Source organism: Hirundo rustica, chromosome 16 (genome assembly GCF_015227805.2).
Source record: "Hirundo rustica isolate bHirRus1 chromosome 16, bHirRus1.pri.v3, whole genome shotgun sequence".
In the NCBI taxonomy this organism is placed as follows: domain Eukaryota; kingdom Metazoa; phylum Chordata; class Aves; order Passeriformes; family Hirundinidae; genus Hirundo; species Hirundo rustica.
Genome location: NC_053465.1, coordinates 10,328,124 through 10,353,353, shown reverse-complemented (window position 1 = coordinate 10,353,353; position 25,230 = coordinate 10,328,124). Strand labels below are relative to the sequence as shown.

At 41.5% G+C, this 25,230-nt stretch overlaps 1 long non-coding RNA gene across 11 annotated transcripts in view; it reads left to right on the top strand.

Moving 5' to 3' along the window:
* The window catches only part of LOC120760147 (uncharacterized), a 383,062-nt gene that overhangs the window by 122,424 nt on the left and 235,408 nt on the right, over positions 1 to 25,230 (top strand). For all 11 annotated transcript variants that reach the window (XR_009208368.1, XR_009208369.1, XR_009208361.1 and 8 more), the window contains exon 2: positions 7,912 to 8,017. This is a non-coding gene — a long non-coding RNA (uncharacterized LOC120760147). The remainder of the gene's footprint in view (positions 1 to 7,911; positions 8,018 to 25,230) is intronic.

The window sequence follows — 25,230 nt, the reverse complement described above, 5'->3', positions numbered from 1 at the left end:
GAATTAAAACTCATCAGAAAAGCTGGCACAGCCCTATTTGTTTCCCTTCAAAAGTTGCTGCCTTGTTCTTTTCATTGCCACGGGGCTTGTTTTCCTTGCCTTCATCATCTGTGCTGTTCTTGTTTGGGTTCTTCCAGTTTGCTGTTTGCCTTCTTGGCCTTTGGTTTCCTGGAAGAATAGGCAGGGTGAAACAGCTGTTTCATTGGTGATTTCTCCCTGGTAATTTCTCTGTCAGCATAGATGCATCTTGTCATGTGAACCTCACAGAAGCACAGCAGGGACCAGCCCTGCTGAATCCCTTGCCCTACATTTCCTAGAAGCCTCAGTCCCGACTCCAAATGCATCTTCATTAAATGTGGACAAGCACTCCTGTCAGCTTGCGTTGTGCTGCCATGACGTGGAAAGACAGAGTGGCTGGAGGATGAGTTCAGAGTCTTCAAATCTGTAACTGGAGATCTAAAATTATGTGGAAAAATATGGTAATTTGAACTTCTGGGAGATGCACCAACCTTTGCCTGCAGTCCAGAGATTCTGTGGCTAACAGGCTCAGTGGCAGGAATTTTTGGCATTCCCCGTGCTAGGGTCAGTAGATGATAGTTTTTGGTTGTAATCCTCCAAACATTTCATGTAATAACAAGCATGTCCTTTCTAAGGCTGCCCTAGAAAAGAGGACCAGACTGTGACTCTGGATCTTTGCAATTTGAAAGGATTAAAATCTATATTTCTTAAGATACGACAAGTTTTTTGAATTATAAACCATTACAAGCTCTCATGAGACAAATGTGTCAAATTTTAGGGGTTCTGACACTTGAGTGTTTTATTTTGGCTGTGGAGCGGCTTAGGGCTGCTCTTGCATCTAATGATATCCTTTTAGTTTGATTATTGGTGATTATCCCTGAATTTTTAGACATCTTGATTTGGAGAACTTAGATGTCAGGGTTAGAACTGCCCTGAGGATTAGAGCTTGCAGTAGGTCAGTTCTCTACAGTGAATGTTACACAGATGTTGAGTTTGGTTGCAGTGTGCCTGAGAGCCAGAGTTGGCTCTGCACATGCAGGGATGATAACTCCAAGATGCCTTAGTTTGGGATCAATAACTATTAAATATATATATATATATAAATCATCATCTTAAGTGTTAAATAAACTCCCAAGAATTGCCAGATTGCTCTTCCTTTTTTTTAATCTTCTTTTTTTCACCTATTGTCTGTCCACCACCCTGCTCAGCCTGTGAATTCATGTATGTAACCCAGTGTACACGATTCATTTTTAATGTGGCCGCATCTGCAGCCACACAAATTCATGACAGCTGCAGTTTTGATAGCTAAACCAAAATACAACTGAGTAATGAGAAATAAATTTATTGTACACTGGCCATGTTTGAGAATCACTGCTTTAGACGTGTGTGTTTTACAAATAATTAATAAGATAGAGCATGCACATACTCCCGTTTGTGCCAAGTGTTCTTTCCTAGCTGGAGTCTGAAGTGAGGGGGCAGGAATGTGCCAGGCAGTAAAATATCTGTGTATGCCACTGTTTTCAGAAAGACCGGCAAATGTGGACCTTGGGCCCGTCTTTCCCTGGCTGGGGTGGGACAACAAGGAAATGTAAAAAGTCCTGATCTTCACAGAGCCCTGCTGTACCATCCCTCACTCAGCTGAGCTGATGGGCAGCTGCAGAGTCAGATTTTACTTAAACATAAATCACTTCCAGTTTCTGCCCCTGTCTGTGGGATGAGTCTCTGTTGGAGCCTGCTGCAGCCAGAGCTTGAAAACAGCAACTGCTATTCCTGTGGTGGGTGTAATTCAAAGAAAAGGAATTTCTAAAGAACTTTAAAGGAGCATCCAGGTAATTTGCAGTACCACTGAACCATCAGGATTTTGTTTCTTGAGCTGATGGCCTTTTCAGCAGAAAAAGCCAGGATTATATTGGGCAGGACTCATTAGAGGCAAACTGAAGCCCTATAGTTTGTAGTCTGAGAAAAAAAGCTCTCATATTTAACATTGTGGGATGGAATGAGAAGGCAGGGCCGTGGCAGAGTCCATGGTGATATGTGCCGAGTCCATTGGTAGGGATAAAATATGAGAATGAGGTTTATCTTTGCTCTGAAAAACACAGACTGTGACTCTCTAGGAAAACTTTTCCAAAGCTTGTCAGTTTAATGCGGTGGCAGTGATACCTTAATTGCTGGTCAGTTAAGTGGTAACACAAGTTACTGCAAGGCATATTATTAGTGTGGTGGCTATAGGTAAACCAATGAAATAAATGGAATAAATGAGTTTTTGCTGGTTTTTGCTTTTTATACAGAGATGGCATCTTGCAGTTGTTATAAAGTTGTGTTTAGATTATAACATTAACATCATTTTCTGATGAGTAGTGGGGTGGGTTCCCTGGTATAGAACAGAGATGAGGATCAGTTATTGGGAGGGAAGAATGGTACCAGTACAGATGATAAGGAATCTAAATTAAACCATAAGAGAAGAGAGAAGAAGACGCTATAATATTTAAAAATGGCAAACTAAATAATATATAATTTACAGAAAATGACAGGGTAATGCTGGGACTATTTTTAAATCAACAGCAAATTAGAATTCAAACCTCTGATAGGTTTAACAGATGGTCTGGATCCTAGAATCCAAAACCCACACACTTCATTTCCCAGTATGTTAAGAACAAAATAACGCTGTGCAGCCTTTGCGGAATGTTTCTTGCTATTAAACTATGTTGAAGATAACTTTTGACCAAAGAGGACTGAATTTGGAGTGGAAAAATAGAATAAGTTGGTCCAGCAAGAAAAAAACAAGCCCACACTCTGTACCAGGGGTGACTGTGGACATGTTATAGTTTCTAAGCAAGGGAGACAAGAGGATCTGGGAAATTGAAGGAATGTGATTTCTCAGTGGCCTTGTGCAGCAGAATTTAGTGTTTTACAGTCAGGAGAAGTGGATGTGTCTCCTTTCCTTGACTTCTATGGACTTCAGAAATTGTTCTCTCATGTCAGTTACAGGGGGAAGCGTTTTGGTGTGACTGGTGATGGTAACCTTGCTGAGCATCACTCAGCTCTGGGCGTGACCCTCAGCGGCTGAATGCACTGTATGAATGTTTAAAGCAAAATCACCACAAATTCTTTTGACCACGTTTAAACCTTTCAGTGAATAACATCTCATAATGAGAATCTGCTATCGCTCAGAACCTGAACTGATATCTAGCAAATTTTGGTCAAGATTGACTTGACACAATTCCTCGGCATCCTCCATATGTGAAACTTTATTTTTTTTAACCAAAAAGGAACATTTTATTCTTAAGTATCTACTCCTTATCTAATCTCTTCTCAGAGTGCTCCTCATGCTTGTGTCAGTGCCTCCCTGATGGGCACCCCTGCAGTACTTCACCTCCTGCCCCCTGAGCCACCAAAAAAGAAATTATGGGTTGCTCAGCAAATGGGATCCATAAGGGTTCTGATCCAATATCCTGCCTCCATCAGCAGCCAGCCAGGACCCTTCAGAAGAAACCCTACACAATATCCTATAACCAGGGAATTGCGTTTTGCACGAGTGAGGTTTTTATCTCAGGCAGTTGAAAATTGACATTTGTCCAACATATTTTTAAGGGTTTTTTTTTTAAACTTATTGTATTGATTATCAATGCCAATGACTAATCCTTTTTGCATCTTTATAAATACTTAAATCAGTGATGATTTATATGAAGCAATCAGTGCCATAACTTGGTTGTGGGCTGCACAGGAAACAGATCTTTTTTTTTTTCTTTTTTTTTTTTTTTTTTCTTTTTTTAATTGGTTTTGAATTTGTTTTCATTCATCTTTACCTGCTGTTTCTTTGTTTCTCTTTTATAAGGGTAAAAAAGAACACATGTGCTGTGCTCTCTGCTGCTCACTCTTCCTGATCTTCTCACTAAATCAAGTCCTTTCACCAGTCTCATATGGAAGTCTTTCCCAGAATCTCAAAAAATGTTTCCTTCTCCCTTCTTGGGCTGCTTATTTCCTCTACATCTGGTTTTGAAATGGAGTGAGGAGTGAACATAGCCATCCAAGGAAGGGTGTGCCATCAAGTTACTGAATGTTATTAATATCACTGTTTTCAGATTGTTTCAAAAATTTACTTATTTTCAAAATACTACTGAAGTGGGTGTGTGCGGAGCAGAATGTGGATTTCAAATAATATTAAATTAATTAGATATATCATTCAGTGTTTTATTAATAACCCCTATTTTGATTGGCAACTTAGCTCGATGTCACCAGACAAATCATCTACTTTCCCCCAGGGGTGTGCTGGATGCAAAGAGGTATAATGGCAGGAATTAGTCAGAAATAATTGCAGAGACAAAATAATTCCACGTCTGCCTATTAAGATGCAAAAAATCGAGGACTGGATCCTTGGCTGGTGTGTCACGGTTGGCACGATGCCACTTTGCCCCAGTGAGGGAGCTGGCCCATTACCTCAATAATCCCCATTCTGGAGGTGACCAGTCCCACAAATTCTGGTGGCTTTGGTTAGTGACAGAAACCTGGCTGCTCTTCCAGCTGCAGGGAACGTGGGATTCATGAAACTTTAGCAGGGTTGTGGCAAGAGTTGCCCTGAGATTGCTGATTCCATTCCTGCTTTTTGTTTTGTTTGAGTTGGCTCGCTGGGATTGTTTTCCCTCTCTGCCAGGTGCAGAGTTGAATGGCAGGCCACACTCAAAAGCTCTTCTTTCACAAATCCACCCACGCTACAGATTTCTGTGTTCGTCACGTTCTGTGACATGTAGCTCTTGGAAATATGCAGGTTGGAAATAATATCCTTGAATCTGAGTGTGCTTGGACTAGTAAAGGAGAGATTTTAAAGTGTCCAGAAAGGGCAGGGAGAGAAAACGACAGGAAAATAACAGTGAACCTTAGATTCCCTTAGAGTAGGATTGAGCTGGAACACATGAACTCTATGAATTTTGAAAATGCAGACCCAAATATGAGACACCATGCTCATGCTGAAGTTGAAGATGAGCCATGGTGCCAAATAAAGATATCTTCTGGGATTTCAATCAGATTTTGAGTTCCCCACAATTGTGTGTCGTTCTCCTGGCATGCAGTTGCGTGTGTTTGCTCTCCTCCTGCTGCCCTACCCTCCAACTTTTCAGATTTATTTTGTGTCTGCTTCCAGTGATGCCTTTTTGTCTGCAGTCAGCAGCCAAACCCAGTTCAGTACAGCCAGTGCAGGGTGAAGTTCCTATCTGTGTTCATCACAAATGGACAAAGTGCGCTGAAATGTGAACTCTTGATTTTTTACCAAGAAATACTTTTGGGACAGAGGAAACAAACGAAGAGCTAAAAGTGTTCTATTTGGATAAATAAATATCTGACTTAAAAATTGGGCTGGTTCTCTGGTTCCCCCCAGGCTCTGGTCTTCTCCTTAGCCCTCACTTTACAGCAGGTTGAGTTCCTTGACTGCAGTAACTTGCCTGGAGTTTGCATTGGAAGCATGGTAGAGAAGAAAAGGAGCAATAGTTTTCAAGCTAACGTGAAGAAAATTAAAGACAAAATTCAGAAAATTATGGGGGCAAAAGGAAAACTGATAGTTTGGGGGATTTCATAATGTTTAGAACAAGATTCAGGACTGCAATGATCATAAATTCCTACCTTTGTTGCTACTCCCCTTGCCACTCAAGGGGAGGAAAATCGGCAGACCTGTGTTAGAAACTGGATTGAATCCAGTGTGTCCTTACCAAAAAAATAAAATGAAATGCAGAAACCACACTTTAAATGAGACCTGATTCTCCATAGGCTGATATTTTGGCACAGATCCTGATGCTGCCTTTTCTTTAGTTTTATCTTTGTGGTGACAGTGACCAATACCAGAAGGGAGATAGACTAGGGAGAATATAATTTATTCAGCAGCATTTATTTCTAGCATTAGCTGTATATCTTAAACTGTTTGAGATTGTCCTGTTTCAGCCTTTCTTCTTATAATCTACTAGAAAATATTCTAGTGGGAGTCCTTCATAGTACCCTTTTGCCCGTAGCTCTCTGATTTTGATTATGCATTGCGTTGCGGGTGAAATTTGGGTTAAAGATAATTGTAAATATGGTATTGATATTAAATGATGTTTTCCCAACATTGCAATAATGCTTGTTTTGTTTGCTGGAGAGTTTATTACTTTTTGATCAATAGCATGTGAGATTTGTGGGGGAAATTAGCATAGTGAATAACAATTAGGAGAAAAATCAATGGCATTCAGACAAATAAGTGACTTGAAAAAGTCCCATAGGCACACATATACTCACACAGATTCTTTAAAGTGTAATACATCTCATTTCGAATTCCAGGAGAAGGGAGAGCTATTTGGACCAGAACTGAAACTGATGGCAGTAAATTGAACTACTGTGGGGCTATTTGTTGATACTTAGTGTTTCTAATAGCTTGAATGTATGACTGCCTCATTCACTGGCCCCACGAACTTCCTCTGACTCCTACCAAGGTTTTTTCTGCATTTCACACCAGTCTGCTTCCCTCAGGTTACCCACACCATGTAATTTTTGTGTCACTTAATATACTTACCTTTCTCCTCCACACAGTAAACTCCAGCTGCCTTACAAGGCCCAGGAGGGCTTCAAATGGGATAAACCATTGAAAAAGGTCAAAACAAATAGAAGCTGTTAAAAAAAGATTTAAGCTACGCAACTCTTTGCCACAGCATGCCACAGATCCTGTAAAGTTCACATGGGCTCAAAAACTACTAGACAGTGTCACAGGAGAAAAACCTATGTAGGGCTGTGGAACACAACAAAATCCTGGCTCAGGAAGTCCATGCTCTGGGCACAGTCAGAACTTCCAGAGTGCTTTGGTTGTCTTTTATCTTGGGACATTGAGTACTACAGAACAATTTGGGCTTCTTGACTTGTAGAGCAAACACAGCTACTTTGGAGTGAAATGGAGAATTTGGTCCCCAGTCCCCTGTGCTGTGGTGATGTGCAGCATGAAATCCTGCAGAGGGCAGCTGAGAAGTAAAGCTGGAGGAGGAGAAGGAGCCTCCAGGAGGGTTTGGATCACAAAAAATGCTGGAGCAATGGGTGTAGAAGAAGGGAGGGCAGGTCTGTGAATAGTGAGTTCTCAGTCTTTTTCCTTGGACCAACCAAGGCTCTGGGAGAGGTGCAGCTGTGCCAGCTCTTTTTGTTCCTACAAACAGAGCCGTGAGGAAATAGGAGAAGCTCCCCATTTGGTTATCCTAAATCCCTAATGGCTACTGCCTTGTTGAAACAAATTTCAGTCGCTGCTGCCTTGAAACAAATTCATAAGAGTGGCAGCTTCAACACATGTTGCAGACAGTCCCCTTTATCGCCCAAGATATCTCTCGTTTTCTAAGGGGAACTGGATTCTGTGTTTCTGGCTGGGACTGGAAACTTCCACTCCTTCTGGGTTTGGATTGAGATTTGTTTGCATGCACACTCCATGTATCCGAGCACGCTCCTCTCCTGCAGTCCTGTCCAGGAATCAATGTTTAGAATAATGGCTCTGCTTTCCTCTGAATTGAGCTGGTTAATAACTATTGCTGGGGAAATCAATCAGCTCTATGATATCTTATTACTTACGCTAATTTAATCACAAGGAATGGGTCATTGCTTCGGTTCAGAGGGCAAAATGAGTGTGTGTGGATATGAGAGTTTATGGAGAAAAAAGCACGGGGAGGAGACTTCATGGACTGGAACACAAGGGATAGAAACAGCATGAACTCTCCCAAGGCTGTAGATGGATGACAGAGAGAAAACTCACACCCACTCTCTGTAATTCCTGGTAATCTCTAGGTTATAGATCCATTTTTAATGTTGCTCTCAGGTTTCAAGCAGTCAAATAGGTGGAGATAAATGAATGACAACTTCTCTTTTTTTGTTCCCTCCTCCATTTTCTTGGTGTATTCACAGACTCAAAGAGGAGGAACATCAGGAGAGATGAACAAACAGAAAAGATGTGTGGATTCCACCAGGAGCCTCTGAGCCCATTCCAGTTTCTTGCCTGCTCAAGAAAAAGGTAAAAGGAACTGTTTGTGTGTTAAGGGTATAATAATTACAAAGGAGGAAACAGCATGTAAATAGGACGTCGGAAGAAATTAGCTTAATTTGCAAAATGCACAAATTCAGCCTGGCAAAGATTGTCATGAGGTTTTCAGGCTCTTGTCTCAGTTCTTTTCCCTTTCCTGTGCACATGACTCTGCTATGTAGAGCCCTTCCTGCATCCTCTCGTCCCTGGTGGAGAGTACTTCTTTCATACATCATGGTAGAAAAAAAGATTAAAATCAGCTTCTACACACTTAAGTGTATCTTTACTGTATTTTTTTTTTTTTTCTCAAAAGAAGTCTTTTATTCAGGGGAAAAAAATAAATTAAGTATCTGTTTTCTATTATAACCAAGAGTGGAGTTCCAGAAGCTCAAAAAACCCCAATCAATCAAGTGTAGCTGTGTAGTCCTTGCATCTCCATGATTTTCACACAGGTACTTTTTTCAGGTAGCCTGAGTTCTCACAGCTGTACCTTTCACTCCAATCCCATTGGATTTTTATGATTTCCCTTCCAGGGTGAGAGGGTAGAGAAGGCTGTTTACAAACTCTCTGAAGGAAGACACCTGTTCTGGAGCTAAACATTTCCAGCTTATTGCAAAAATCAGTGTGTGTTGGAACAAAGGCAGTGAACAGCACTTAGCAAAGCCTTTAGCAGAATATTGGTCTGTGTAGACAAAACCAGATGTGTTTCTAAAAGTATTGCCTTATCATGCTTAATCCTTAAGGAGTTATTTTTTCTGAAACAGGGAATTGCTTTTAGACTTGGTCCTTTTCTGGGGGCGGGGGGAAGAAAAGAATCAAAAACTGCCCCATGATGTGATAAACACCTGTCAGACCATTGTTGCATCTCTCCATGCAAGCAACACCATTTTCCTGAAAAATGGGTGCCGGACACTTTTAGAGAAATTGCAGGCCACCAGTGTTAACTGACATTCTCTAATTCACATTATTAACTAAGTAATGGACTAGAGACATCATGGTTTAATTGAAATAAATAAAACCATTAAAACTGTGAATTAAAGTAACGGTATTTTGATGCGTTTGGGTTATTCATATTGCTTCAAAATGTTATTTTTAATCCAAACACTGCTGGACACATCTTCTTGTGCCCCAGGGAAAGTACAAAGTATGTTATTGGCCTCTATTTTTGTACCCCATTTACTTCACATTCACATTGCCTCTAGTTGATTTTTTCCCAGCAAGTTCTGATAGCTTTAAAAAACCCCAACCAAACAAAAAACAAACAAACAAAAAACCAAATAAACAAACAAATAAAAACCAACAACAACAAAAAAATAGGGAAAGTCAAATGGCTTTAAAATGAGCACCAAAATCTAAGTTTCTAGTTCTGAGTATCTTTAAAAATCTTTTGATGAATGTCAAGAGATTCTCAGAAATTCTCACCTTTAGCCAAATTCAGCTTCTAAGGGATTTTGCCAAAGATTTGGAAACAGTTGTGGTTTTTTTATGCAGAGCTATTTTGAAATGTGTAACCTAAGGGGGTTTTTTGTTTGGTTTGCAGGACTTTGTTTTGTTTTGGGTTGTTTTTTTGTGGGTTTGGGTTTGTTGTTTTGTTTTTTGTTTGTTTGTTTTGCTTTTAATCAGCTGCAGCATTTGATGAAATAATATTAAATGAATTTCAGTGAAAATTTACTTGATCACACCTGAGTGGTCACTAAAGAGGGTCTTTCTCAGTTCCTCCAATACCCTGGTGGTCCCTCAGCCCTCGGTTCCCTCATTCACTGCTGCTTCCTCTTGCACCCTGTTCCTTGGGAGCCCCAAGTTAGCTCCAGGTTTGTTCTGGTACTGCATTGTGTTGGACAGGTGAAAAGTGTATTATCTTTGATCTTCCAGGGGTGGATTTCTACAGCTGCCACAGAGAGGCTTCTTCATCAGCTAGAGGGAGGTTATAAATGCGAGGAGAGTACTTTCAAGACTTGTTCTGAAGTCCTGAACTGTGTGTGACTTGGAGCTTTCTCTCTGGGGTTTCCTTTCCTCTCTTGAGAAGATAACGTGGCTTTATATCAACCCCTTCTTATTCAGTTAGTCATTAGCTGTTGCCCGTGTTTGCCTCTTGCTCCTGTGGGAGGAGCAGTTTCAGGGCACAAGTCAGGATTTCTCCAGCTCCAAGGATGCTGCGATGTGTAAGGTGAGAGAGTTGATCTTTACACTAAGCCAGCTGAGTAACTGGGAGTTTTATTTCTCTTTTTCACTTTCACAAAGACAGAGGTCCTGGAATAAATATATTACTTCTGTAATATAGGTGAAGTAACACCTAAAATTGCACCCAGAAGAAAGTTCTTAATCTGTAACTTACTCCACTCCTGAAATACTCCAGTGCCCATATTAAGTTTATTAATGAGGGCTGCAAGATCTGAACTGCAGTGCTGGCACTGTCATTTTGCTCTGTTGCTTTGCAGTTTGGGAAAGATTAATAACAGAAATGATTAATTGTAGGGCAGGAGACCATGGAAATTTGGGGACAAAGAAACAGGTTTCTTTTAGACGGCATATATAGTTTAAATTCTAATTAATTGCATATCACCTGTTATATAACAGACTAGTGGTATCAGCAGTGTCAGAAATCAGGGCCTGATCCTACTTCCCACTGAAATCGATGGGAGTTTTGTCATTGATGGAGCAGCTGAGCAAGTAGCTTGCAAGAATTCATTTATTCAAGAAATCTGGCTGCTGCTTCTGCTTATCTCTATTGATTGTACTCATGTCCAATCAGGTTTGCAGCATTAGCTGCATTACCTTACAATAACACGGTAATTCACTTGGGGCATGTTCCTACCAGGTCCTAGAATCCAGAAAAAAATAAAAGGTTTACCCCATGCAAACCTCACTTCCCGTTTCTCAGAGGCAGCTACTTCCCTTGTAAGTCTTACTTCTCAAGGAATTGTATTCCATTTTTGAAATTTCTGTACTAAAACTAGAAAGGTGAACTGACTTGAAGAAGTTCAGTTAGAAAAATGGAAAGATGATATAGCAACAAAGATAAGCTTTGGGCTTGGGAAACCTAGTTTCAGGTTTCAGTTCTGCCACAAACTGTAAGATTCTGGCAAAGAGCTTTTTCTTCACGTGCACAAACTACTTGATGGACACCTCGATCCTGCAAAGTGTTCTGTGTATATCCCAGTGAAGAACAGGATTTCTGTAGAGGCCAGAACTTTTAAATACAGCTTCCAACCTTTCCTACATTAGAGAACCACAATGCATTAAACATACTCTTATAGCTTCAACTCCTAAATCCTCTACAGGTACAGCTAAACAAAGTTGCTTTTTGAAGAATTACGCAAATCTGGATTCCCAGTGACACGATTATGTTGTAGAAAATAATCTTTATACACCTGAGTCTTCCTTAAAATTTCCATCAGTATAGCTTAACTGATTTTGAAAAAAGAGAAGACCTGAATATAGTATCCTTGGTGAATGTTTTTGAGGAAATTCTAAATATACATGGATGACACTGAATACCAACAGTTATTTCCTGAGTGCTTTACATTTTAGTGTAGTAAAAGCAGTTTATTCATATTTCAGTTTTATAACTCTTTCTTCTGTAATTTAATCAAATTTACTGTTTTGCTTTAGAAAATAACCCAGCAGCTGCAGGTATTTTTTGGGGTTATTTACTCCCCCATCAGATGTGGTAGGGCACAGTCTTCGCTGTTCTTGAACAAGCAGAGCAGTTACATCAACACTTGGCCTGTCTGACTCAGTGTTCCCCAAAAGTGCATGTTCTTCTAGTAACAGGCTGCTGGGGAGATGACCCAAGGGTTTGTTGCCCCTCTGCATATTTGCAGGCAGAATAATTAACAGGCTTGTGAAATTCTTCCTTGGAGTCAAGTCTGCTTTCACATGGCATTTGCTCATAGGAAATCCCACTAATGAAAAATCTGGTCAACTGAATTCAAATTTCAAAAGACTTTGGGCTCTTAATGAAGCCAAGAATGGAACATTAAAATGGAATTTGGAAAGAGAGGTTAAGCTGGGTTTGTTTGCCTGTCAGCTGGTTCCTTGAGTCCCTTGTCTGTTCTCAGCAGAGGAGTGTATGAAAACATCCTGTGAGTGGGAGCTGCTCGTTTCTGCCGGGGCTGGCTGGGTTGTGCTGCTGTGTCAAGTCTGCAGGATGTCACTGACTTCACCAAGCAGCACAGATGGAAAGCAGTGACAGCTCCCCTCGCTGCCTTGTGCTCCTGCAGGAGTTTGTCAGGGAAGCAATAGGTGACTGGAACACATGGGCAAGCTGGGAATAATCGTTAATTAAAGATTAATTGCCGTCACAAATGGCAGCCAATCGCTGGGTGAATGTGTGACTGCTCCTCAAGTCACCACTGAGTAGATTTTCTGCATATTTTGCCTGAATTTTGGCAGAGGTGTCTTTTGAGAGTTGACCTGTAAATGTAGAGTGTGGACAGAAATGTGGTTGTGACTCCAGAGATTCCTACTTAAAGGGCCTTAGGTCAGGCTCATGGACAAAGGATGGGATTGGCTGTAGCACACAGAACTGGAATTGTGTGAGGAAGGCTGAAGGAAGTTCTGAATTTCTTTTGACTTTTGGCAGGACCAGCATGTCCAGCAAAATGAGGCCACTCTTCTAAATACTCATTGAAATTATAATAGAAATATACCTGGGGATAAATACACTTTCTCCTTCTTTATTTTATATATTTTGAAATATGTTTTCTGTATTGATATCTTCTCCCTTTTTTTTTCATTTCATAAATTTTATTTCAGAGGAACTGGACTGATGAGCTGGATGTTGTTGGGGAAGGAGCACAAGTATTACCCTTAAATTTTATGCACCAATTATGAGCACATCTATATGAGGAGAGGAGAGAGAGCAGTAGACTGGAAGAGCAGAACTGCTTTTGGATCAATAGATGAGCTGACATTGGGGCTGGAGGACTGATAGAAGCAGTGGAAAGGATAGACATATTTGGCAGATTTCTGAAGACATTCAATAGCCACACTGAGATGGAGCTGATAAATCAATAGCTCTTTGGGTAGATTAGATTGATATTTTAAATGTATATGGAACTGTCCTGGCCAGAAAGACTGAACAACCACTGAAGGAATAGATAAGCAGAAAAACATTAATTCATATTTCTGTATCATTTTTGTGTGTTTTTTTTTTTTTTTTTAAAAGAACTCTGTGGAACACCAAGCTGTTTTCTCTTCTGCAGCTGGAAGGTTGGATCAGATGTAAGCTTGAATTGTGCTGGTACTACAGAATACCTCAGGGTGGTGTGGGTTAATTTAAAATCAGTTAATATATTATTGTTGCGGGGAAAAAGCATTTAAGACTGGGGTTGTCAGTTAGGATCAGGACAGGACTGGGGCAGTGCTAGAGCACTTCCCAAGGTGGGGTGGAAGCTGGGGGTGGAAGCCAGCGCAGTCCCACCATGAGTATTTTCTTTGTGTAAGCATTTTCAGGAGCATAAGGATGTGAAGAAAATCTTTATGGCAAATTTTCAACCTGCTATCAACAAAACTTAGAATCCAAATTACGCCTCACTGAACACAAGGAATTTTGTCAATGGAAGCAAATCTTTTACAAAAGCAAAGCCTTTGTGCTCCTATTGACCAATTTGGCTGCTTCCTCATGCTACTAATTATATCGTTGTCATAAATTAGACACTAACAGTTATAAAGTGCTTTTAGCCATATTGGAATTCCTGGGATTATTTGCAACTTTTGGTGTATGCTGATCAGTGTTCTTCTCCCTCATGATGACCCTCCATCTTCCCCAAGATGTTGCTAGAAGTTGAACTTGAAAGGCTTTGTTATGTTTTGTTTTGTTTTGTTTTGTTTTGTTTTGTTTTGTTTTGTTTTGGTGGTTTGTTTTGTTGTTGTTGTTGTGGCACTGTTGTTGTGTTCACCAGATGTTGTGAAGCTAAATTAAAGAAAGTCTTGTGCTAATGGAATTTCCTAGAAGTTTACAAGTCAATTACTATGCTTGAGAAACTTAGGCTATTTAATATATATCTCCATAGAGGCATGAGGGGAGGACTGTGCTGAATAAAGGAAATGTATAATCCTGAGGGGGGAAGGATGTCCTTGGTTTGCCTTCTCTTATTTTGAACTTGATGGAAGCTGGATCAGCCTAAAGATAGACCAGCTATTCATCTGTCCAGGTTGCATTAACCCAAGGAGTCGGGAATCCTCTACCTTTCCAAGACTCACTGGACTGGACTGGCCAATTCATCAAGGATCTCTACCATGATAAATATTTTTAGAATAATTTAATTTAAAGGAAAGGAAAAAAGGTTGCTAAGAGGAAACAAATTCTGTGACAACTAGGTTAGAGGGATTTGTCTTTAACTGCAAATATCACTTTATTATATTTGCATGTAAATAAGAGCCAGATAACTGTGACAGATGAAGAGAACACTTCAAAGTCATTTGCTTTCTGGAAAAGTAGAATAGATCAGCAGGGCTTGGAGGGCTCCTAACTCGAGATGTATTGCATTCAGTGTTGATAAAACTGATCTTTTCAAGTTTATATCCTCTAAAAATTTCCCTGAGAGAAGGCTGGCTCGGCAAGGCCTCTTGCTGATCACTGTTAGATTGTGGTATGGTGTTATTAAAAGGACACGGAAATGAGACCTGGCAACAGTGTAGGGCCACAAAAAAGTGCTTATAGGACTGACAGAATGGATTTATTTACTTGAGAAATCAATGAGTTAGTAAAGAAACTGGAATATCACTTTCTTCACCAGATACTTGTGGCTGGACACTCCATCTTGAGCACAAATAGTTGTTTCTACTTATGTGTTTCATGACTGCTCAAATCCTGATCATCTGCTGCAGAGAGAGAAGGCTTAGGAGCAGTAGGTTTCACGCCTGAGTTGTTCTCCAGGCCCCCCAGGAATGGCAAAGCCATTGTGCTGGCTCTGGTGGGGTTGGGCTGACTGAGGGTCTGTCTCGTGCTCCCACGGGTCTGGCTGGAGGCTCAGATGGACTCAGAATCACAGAATCACAGAATAATGAGGTTGGAAGAGACCTCTAAGATCATCAAGTCCAACCTATGCCTTAACACCTCAACTAGACTATAGCACTAGGTGCCATGTCCAGTCTTTTTTTAAACACATCCAGAGATGGTGACTCCACCACCTCCCTGGGAAGACAATTCCAGTGCTTTATTATTCTTTCAGTGAAAATTTTTTCCCTAATATCTAACCTGTACCTTCCCTGACTCACCTGTAGGTCAGGGGGCTTCCAGTGCTGTGTTGTATCTTTTGGGCTCCCAGTGTCTCAAGCAGTGGGACAGCTCATACCCAAACCAAAAAGCTCTGACAGGAACTGTCTGACCTGAATGTTTCCAAGGCAGAGTTTTAGTATGTTGGCGATAGTTGTTTTCCTGGTGACCCTGTCATTCTCCAGTATAAAATATGAACTGTAAAGTGATTTCAGTCTCACTGAAAATTCCAAAAAGTATCAAAAATTTAGGGGCAAATATGTACATGGTACAAAACAAGTTTGGAACCAGTCAAGTTAAGTTTGTTTGTTTGGGGTTTTTTTTAAGTATTATTTCACTAAACCTAAGAAGTAAGCCTGGACCCAAACCACTCAAATGCCTTAACCAAAGCATTTAGCATCCTTCCAGGGCAGAGATGAAGTTAAGAGAATGCTTTAAATGTGTGCTGAATCACAATTTGCTTGGATTTCATTTAGCTTAAACCAGCCATTAAATTTTCTTGAGATTGATTTTGAAATTATTTCAGTATGTCAATAATTATCCAATTTTATGCAAGTTTCATTTGAATTTAACTTTTTTTTCCCCTGTGCATGTGCCCATAGTATGCATAGATTCATGCTTTGTATTTGGTGCCCATGACTGCATAGGTTTGTGACCTCAAATTTAGAAGACCTGGGTGTTCTTGTTTGTCCTCCCACTGTGTGGTTTTGCAAATATTTTTGCCTTCTGCATCACCTCCTGCACTTCCCTCTGGCATATGGATACCATAACTTTAGGGGGAAGGATGACTTTCCTTTTCATGTGTAGTTTTATGTTGTGTACCGTATTGATGGAGATGGTGACTTTTGGCACCACCAAAATCCAGAGGGGGTGAATAATTTAAGGGAGTGTTAAACTGCAGACTAATGTTAATGCTTACTAAACATAATTCTATTTGTAAGCACTGGGGTTTAGGTTACATTTGTATGGTTTAAGCTGTTGTCTAAGCCAAGGCAGACTACAGACACGTTTGTGAGCATTCCCTGAGCCTGACATTTGGTCAATTAAACCACCAGAAGCCAGATTTCAGCTGTTGAAGTGGAAGGGACGTGAGCTGTCCACCAGGTTCCCTGGCCCTGATGTCACACCCCGCTGGGTCCCCTTGTCCCCCCTCAGCTCTGCTGAGCCCGGCAGGGCTGGTTCCCCATCACCCACCACCGTGCCAGGCTGCCCACTTGGTGCCACCTCGGCCCTGCTGATGTCACCAGGCAGTACAGGGATGCCTTTGTCAAAATTCCACACAAACCTCTGTCGGCTGCAGAGCGGAGCCTCCTGCCCTGCAGTTTGCCAGGTTGTCAATACCGGGAAGCAGCAGAGGATGTTCCAAATGGTTTCACACTAAAAGAAAGTGGCAGACTTCGTGTTTGGCACCTCATGCTGGATGTTCCCTTGCTGGGCAGTGCCTCTCCCTGTGGATGGGAAGGGTGAGCTGCCTTTGGGCCATAAAGGCTTTGATTAAAATTGGCAATTCTGGATCCCCCTCTGGCCCCAAGGCAGCTTGGTGAGATGTGACTGTGGCAGCGTGAGTGCTGTCATCCCATTTCCAGCCTGTTTTAGTGGCAATGTGAGCCTTGCCAGAAGTAGCACTTACAGTAAAATACCCTCTTGTCCTGGAACCTTTGCATTAATTAAACAAAAATAGATCAAGCTAAATCAAAGGTTTTCCTTTGTTGATGAGACCACAATTTATGTGGCAGATACCTTCTGTCTGTTTACAGAAAATGGGGGCTTCTGGCTAATCCCACACTGAGCAACTGCAGGCACAGGCTGTGCTGGAGCCCTCAAAACCAGACTGAGCTCACCCAGGATGGCATTGCCTCACACCACCACATCCCCTCTCCTCCTGCCTCCCTCTAGGCAGGGTTGAGGCAGGTTTAACTGCAAAGTTGGGTCTCAGTTGGAAAGCGACAATGAATATCTAAAAACAGAGCAATTTACCAGAGCAGTTCTGAACAGCTGAAAGCAGATTTGTACCAGCATGTTAATGAGTTGCTGGAGACTTGCAGAATCTTGTATTTCTGATGGGCCCTGGCCAGGTGAGCTCGACTGGATGATATTATTCCTGCTGAGTTTTACACCTTCACACCTTCTGTTCGTTACTCCCATTTCCTCTCCAAGAAAATCTGCTAGAGCCAGGAATTTGGCCCATTTGAAATTTCTAGCATTTTAGATTAACTACCGAAGAAATTCAGGCTAAGGAGGGTAGAGAATATAGAGATACAGAGATGAGAGAGGGGAAAGGGTACTTGGCAGTTTTGATTCTGTTTGTGGAGCCCAGTCTCCATGAAAATGAAGATAAACCTAAAAGAAGAAGGAAATTATAGGAGTCAGCAAAATGAAAGATACAGATAACACTGGAGACCCTTCAGAGCCCTCAGATAAATTTCCCAGTGTAGGGAAGTACTGGAGTTGAAATGGCAGGCACAGCTGACTGTTCACTGCAAGTAAATATTTGCACAGATTGGAGCCCATTGTTGGAAATGAGAGGATTTCAGAAGTCAAGAGAATGGTAGAATCTTCAGTGAAAACAGGGAAAGACCACTGGGATTAGGGTAATTCTAGTCAAGAGTGAGGACTGAGAGAGCAGATGAAAATGCAGGTCAGCTCTCAGGTATAGAAAGAGGCGTGGGATCCCTCATGCACAGAGTGCTTGTTTCTAGCCTACACTGATCTCAGAAGTTTCCTTGTTGGAGCTGCTCAGACTGTGGATCTGGCTGAATGAAGCTTTGTGAAGCTCTTTCTGTGCAAATCAGTTGAAACCAGCCTCAGACTAAACCAACTTTTTTTACAGGTATTTTAATACTCCAAGGGCTAAAGAATCATCTGATAGAAAACATGGAAGTTTTCAGTCTTTATTAACACTTAGATAAGCATATAAATCCACTTTGAAACATAAATACCCTGCTCAGGTCGAACAGACATGTCCTATGCAGCTGGAACACAGCCAAAGATGTACAGAAACCTTGAGATACTGGGTAAAGCAAGGAGTGGGAATGCAAAACTGCAGCTTCTGTTGGTCTGTCAGATTATCCCTTCTTCTGATCCAAAGACAGAGCTCCTGAGAGGTGTTTTAAAGACTTTTATTCCATTTTTAGTCTCATGTGAAGGGTGAGACAGTGCAGATGTTACAATCCATCACAATCAGAAGCCAAACTATTTCTTAATTCCAATACATTATGAGCGTTTCTTGACCTATCAGCTTTTGCCACTCAGTACTGTTATTGCCTTAAAGCTAGTCATCTAAAATTACCCCTTGTGGGTCCTACTATAAAGCAGCTTTCATAGTTCTAGTTCTCCAAAATATCAGGTCTATTTGCAAGGCCATCCTTTGGAACTTGTTTCCAGTTCCATTTTTCTCTCAACAGTGTCCATCCTATTCCATGGCATTTCTAAGTCAGCATATCTTGTCTCAGAGTTTTCATACAGATGCACAAGACTATGTGAGCCTTCTGCCAGGCTTTGAGAATTCTCCACAAATCCATTTTCTACATTGGACAGCCTCTGCCAAAGTAATCATCTGTGCATACTGGAGGGTGGAGGCTTTTCCTTGCAGTTCAAACCAAACCCCATGTTTTGGAAGCTCTTACTGCTGCTCCTCAGGCTTTTTTGTCAGTGTGGACACCTGAGCTCCCCGCGAGCTGCAGTGTGCAGGGGTGTGCTGGGTCCAGTCCAACAGCAGGAGTGGCTCCCTGAGCCTGGGGCTCAGCTCTGCACTGCAGCTGGGTGAGTCCCTTCCAGCAGGGCCCTTTGAGCACCGTCCCTCCCAGTGTGCAGAACCGCTGCATTTCCCTCCCTGGCTCAGCTGCTCCGCAGATCGAGGTTCAGCTGCCTCTGACGTGCGGGGTGGGAGAGCAGGAAAAACATCATAGCACAGCTCTGAGAACTCGTGGGGTGGTGGTGTCTCTGTGCAGAGCAATGGTCTCCAGATGTCACAGGCAGCTTTGAAAATCACAACCTCTGTGATGCTAGAATTCCAAATAATAAAATAGTTTTCATTCAAGTCTTCCTCTCCACCCTCCATTAGCCCCTTTAACCACCCCATGCTTAGTGTGCTGAAATCTTGGGTCAAGCTGTTTGGAGCAGAGTGTCATTTTGTGTTCAGGATGCCTGATGCTATGGGATCCCTGATTCCCAGTGGTGTCACTAGGGAGAAGAAATAATTACAGTAAGTAACCTGTGTTTTCTGATATCATGGCTTCGATTTTGTATCGTAGTTAACTTGTTCTTTGTGTTTCTCATCAATACTGTTAACATTTCAGATTAATAATCTATCTCTCATCTGCTGGGTTGAGTTTGGGTAAGTCAGAAAACAAAAGTCTGAAAGTTGACAATTTTTTTCGCAGTGAACTTCTTTAACCTTAGAAAAAAAGAGTCATAATTTTTCTGAAAATTATTTTCCATTTTTACTCAGTTCACTTCCTGGTTATGCCTGGGAACAAGAAGCAGGAAGCACCATAAATCTTGCAAAAAAGAAGCCTGTTCTGGCCAGTTTCCTAGCCCAGCTTTGCTGATCACTGAGTTTTGGATAATTTGAATAAGCTTCGTGTGAGTAGCCAAGCTCACGCACTTCTCCAAGACATTTGCAAACTCCAAATCCCAAGAAGCCAACACATTGCCCTGTCTTGGCAGCCTGAACTCTGCCCTTTCATGCTCAGCTTTCTTTCACATATAAAATACACTTTTAGGGCTGCTTTGGTGTTTTGGATGAACGTGGTGCTAATGAGACTTTCGGTTTTACAGCCAAATATAATATAAGTAGGCATCGTGCAACCTTCCTTCACACTGCTTTGCTAATGCATTCTAATCCAGTCTGGTGATACCTTGTGCAGTCCAGAGGCTGAAATAATCTGAAATAATCCTGGGCAGAGTTACTTGTTGTGCGAAACCACTGTAAAACCTCTGCAGAGCTTTCCTAGGCTTAGCTTCAAGGTAAAAAGTTGTTCCCAGTGCAAAAGAGCAAAGCAGTTTTGAACCCCCGCTCATGAAAAATTACTTGGGAATAGGTTTTCAAATTCACTCCCTCCTCATCTAGTGGTGGCACAGGGCACTGTGGGGTCTGTGGGGGTGGCAGGTGACTGGGAACACGATGCTCAGGCACAGGTGGTATCCCCAGGAAGGGTGGTGAGGTGTGAGCGTTCTCTGAGGCATTAGGTCGGTTTTAGTCCAGCAGAAGGGAGGTGTTTGATGAGGGCAGTAGAACCCCCCGCTGACAAAGGGCTCTGCTGCCTGTCACACCTTGACTTGTTGAGCACGAACACAGCCGGGATCACAAAGCTGTCATCACAAAGCATTAGCATGAGAAAAGGAGCGCTCCTCTGTTTTGGCATGTCACACCCCAGTGACAGGGAGCACAAATACAGTCAAGCACACAGAACAGTGCAAGTCACTGTCGGCTTTGACAATGTTGGGCATCAAGGCTGTCAGTCCTTTGACACAGCCCCTCCTTCCCCCTACCCACGCTGCCATTCGCAACAGCAGCTCGCCCACCCCTTTTATTTCTGCACAATGTGTCAATAATTACTTGTCAGGCCTCTGCTTATAGACCTGGGATGGTGAATAAATGCTTATTATGCCTGAAAAATGTTGCAAGCTTTACCATAAATCTTATGTTACAAATGCACACAATAGGGGCTATTGGCACAGAGGCAAACACTCACATTAACGTGTAAAGTCACGCTGCCCAAAATGGAGTTTGACAAACTAACTCACAGCAAAGGAGTTTGTTGACCTTTTCCTCGCCTTCCTGGCAACCAGACTGGGCTTGTGTGTGTTAAAAATCCAGATGAAGGGATGAGAAGAGATATAAACATCTTCCTGTTGGGGCTGCTGGAGTGAGGATCTGAGATTTCCAGGTTTCCATCTGAGAGCACTTCAGAGATGGTGTTCCCGGATATCACCCTTCAGACAGACACGAGCTAAGCAGTGTGCAAAAGCTAAAGTTGACTAGATCTGGCTTCAGCGACCCATCGGGTTCTGCCTGTGCCTCTTGACCCAGCAGAGGCCCTGGCTGAAAGATTATTTTGACCTGGCAGCTGTTCACAACTTGCCCCTGCACACTGCATCTCCCCAGCTGCTTCACCTCTTTGGGTTTCAGGTTGCTCGATTGGAGCTTTGGCTTTGATGTGCTGGAATGAATGGTGCCAAAGGTGCAGGTGGCACACACTGAGCTTGGGATAAGAATGTGTAAAAGGAATTTTACAGAAGTAATAATTAGGGCTTGCATTTAAATACCTGACTGAAGTCTCATAACCAACATTTTTATAAGCACAGAGGGATTTACCTCTCAGTGCCCTTAGGAGAGACAGGTGAACTTCTCAGAATGTTTCTAGGTAGTCTGAACTCCTCCCTCCAACTTTTCCTTGTTTTCCACTGATTTAATTTTATTTTTATGGTTTCTAATGATTTTCTTTATCTATTTCATCTTTGAAAAGTTCTTGTTTAGTTTATGCCTATTTCTTCCTGCATTAAGTGATTGAAGTTATCTCGTACTTGTTTGACCTTTTCGTATTTTCAATTTTCTTCCCCTCAAAGTTGTTTTGTTTTGTTTTTTCTATCCTTTAATATCTACTTTACTTGTTTATTTAGTTTTGCAATGACACTTCAGTTTCATTTCCATTTCATTAACCATTTGTCCATAAACTTTCAGTCTTAGGCATCCTATCTGGGTCTAATGATTCAAATGCTAGAAAAAGTTAATTTTAAAGAACTCCTGCTTCAACCACATTATTATTAAAAAAATAGCAACGCTTTTCTTTTGGCTATAGCCCTTACAACAGACAAATTCTTTTAAGGAAACAAGAATTTGTTTTGCTTTTAATAAAGCCTGAATTGTGGAATCTACTTGTCCTAAACCCTTTAGGCAATCCAAAAACTCTCTGGCAGTCAGAGTTTGCACTGTGCATGTAACCCAGTGATGTACATGCCCGTTGTGGTGCACAGATGAAGGTGTAAACCCCCCTGTACCAATTGCAACAAAAATCACACGAGGTTTTAAATGCACGTGTGTATCTGTAGAACTTTCAGCTTACTTTGTAAGGTCAGTGTGATGTTGAGATAACCTCTGGAAGAAACACACTGCCTGCATTTATTCCATCTGACTTGAGTTTTGTTTCCGCAGCATTTTGAGCCAGTCTTGGTCTGCCTTGCTGCCCCACTGCCCCATCCTCACACAGCACTGATGCACTGATGCACTCAGCTCTGGGCACTCTCCTCCCTGCAGCAGGTCAGGCTCGGGAGGTGCTTCAGGAGCTAAGCTGGCAGCAAACTATTGCCTTGTTTAGTGTGATTAGATTTCTTTTGGTATTGCTCCCCTCATTGGTTCACTGCAAGTTCAATCAAGAACGAGGGAAGGGTCATAAAAACATCATGGGGTGGGAGGAGAGTTTTAGCTTTTGCACAACCACATCTTTAGGCTCTAAATAATTCACCTGAATTAGAAATCTAATGATCCTTCTCCGTTTAGAGTCAGTAAAGTAAAAAAGCCACCAGCAGAAGGCTTTTCAGGTCCTGGATTTCCCTTCGATCTCTCTACTGACAGTCCTTCACTCTGCTTGTATTTAACATCATGAATATTCCTCACTGTTACCTTAAACAGACCACGACTACTTTGTTTTAAGCGTGCTCGTCCCAGTTTGGGCTAAAGGCACTGATTACAAATGATTTACTGGTGTAAATGAGATTACTGGATGGCTCTGTTGCTGCTTAACAGTGAACTGGGAAACTACCTCTTCCCACTTGTAAAGAAAAGGGATTTTTCGATTCAGATTCTGCTCCCTCTGTCTTGTGAGGGCATCTAAAGTCTCGGTAAGGTGTCCTGGGGCCGTGCTGAGCTGCGCTAAATTCTACCCAGAGCCCCAAGCCTGATGTCTTCTAATGGCTTGGTTTCTCTTACAGCCCCTGGGGCTAAAGGACAGGGAGAGGTGTAACACAGAGCACTGATAAAATGAGCTTAAGGAGAGAAGTACTTGAACTGGAACTCCTGGTATTTCCTCTTCCATAGCTGTTCAGTCCTCTCCTCTTCCAGAAAAAGGTTTAAAAAGCTGAATTCCCCAATTTTTTTTTTTTTTTTCTTTCTTTCTTTCTGAGCTTTGCAGAACCTAACAAAGGTGAAGGTAGGACCTTGCAACACAGAGAAGGTGGCTGAGTTTGAGGGCCCAGAAAGCCCCTTCTTGCTTTATAAGGAAAAGACTTAGAAAATCTGTTCTATTTTCCAGGAAGAAAGTCCTTCTAAAATAGTGATACAGAAGACTGGGCATGCTTAATATTATAAAGTTTAAGGATTCTTTTTCCTTTAATCCAAGGCACAGGTGTCACTTTAGTCTTCAGATCAGTGAATGAGGCATGAAAATTACTAAATCCAGCTGTGCTATCTCATAACCTTGTTTATCGAGTATTAGGATGTCTTTGTTCTATGTATCTACATGAGTGTTGGGCACCTCTCCTCTTCACTGTGTTAGGAAAAGTTTTATTCTGTTTCTCTGCATTCTAATAAGCCTCTGCTTTTTTCTGTCTCTTCTGCATCCAGTCTCAGACTTCATGGCAACGTGAAAAAATATGAACAGCTGAATTCGTTGTTCAGAGGTAGATATTACACCCTTTCCCTCCATCACAGAGGAGCATTGAAGCAGTTTAGCTGAGTTTTGCTTTCAGCATTAAGGACAGGGAGGGAACAGGGTTTGATTTAACTGTAATTGCAGGAGAAACTTTTAGAGGCCGAACGTAATGAGGAGCACTGGCAATTGGCCTGAAAGATAAAACCAAGCCCTTCTCTAAAATAAATAAATAGGCACACAGATTTTTCTCAAATACAAATGGGCAGGAATTTAGTCTCACACGCAGAAGTTTCCAACTGAATGGCCTCCAATTCTTGGGCTCAGCAAATGTTATATCCCTGCCAGAGGTATTATGATGTTGACAATTTAAACTGGGAAACTTTCATTCCCTACCTTTTTTCCATGTGGCTACTTCCAAAGTTCATCTGGTACCATTAGGGAAATTAAAAGAAACAAAGAGCCAGTCACTTCATTTTTTTTGTTGTTTTTACCTTTTTTTTTTTTTTTTTTTTTTTTTTTTTTTTTAATCCTACATTTTTTGACTTTTGAGTTGATTGCAGGTTTGTTTCAGGGCTGTGTTTTGTAACAGAAAACCTATGGTTAGAGTTCTGCAAACAGAGCCAGCCCTACACTACTGACATCTGCTAACAGAGCCATGATGGGCAGAGATGGGCTGGTTTGTGATTCTTGGCCAGTTCAGCTATTCCAACAAGAGTCACTGGTGTAAGAGTAGTTGTACTGACAAAACTCCCAGATTGTAATTTTGTCACTGCTTCTATGACATGACCTTTTCCACCCAAAATAAACACAGCACAAAAAGCTAAATAGTTGCCTAATAGCCACTGTCTCCTGTGCAGGCTCCGGAGATTTTCATGTGAATCTGTGGCTGGAAAACAGGCACGGGACTGCTGCTCGAAATCGCTGTGTTTAGTGATGTGTTTTGTTTATGGCCCCATTAAAAGTCTTTTAAACTATTAAACTGGAGCTGAATCTTGGTGTTTTCTTTGCATACAAGCCTCCTGAGATCCCCCACTATGCAGTTTGGAAGGGTCTCTGGGGAATCCCAGAGGCTAATCCTCTTCTATGCTTAACCTCAAAGATTATCAAAAGAGGGACAGCGGAAAGGAAAATCTGTCCCTGGAGTTATTCTGATCTAAGGCCTATGTGCAGCTCTTCAGAAAAATGCTCTGATGGTTTTGGTGTTAAAAACCTGTTTTTAAAATAGAACTTAAACATTTAGTCATTTGTCTTGGCCTGGCTTCAGTTTTTTAAATCTCTGTAATGTATATTTTTAAAGAAGTTTCTCATCTTTTTCTTAAAAATTTCAGCTACTGAACTAAAGCTTTTTATGTTCAATTAAGAGATTTTTTTCTGTCATCTCAGCATAGCTA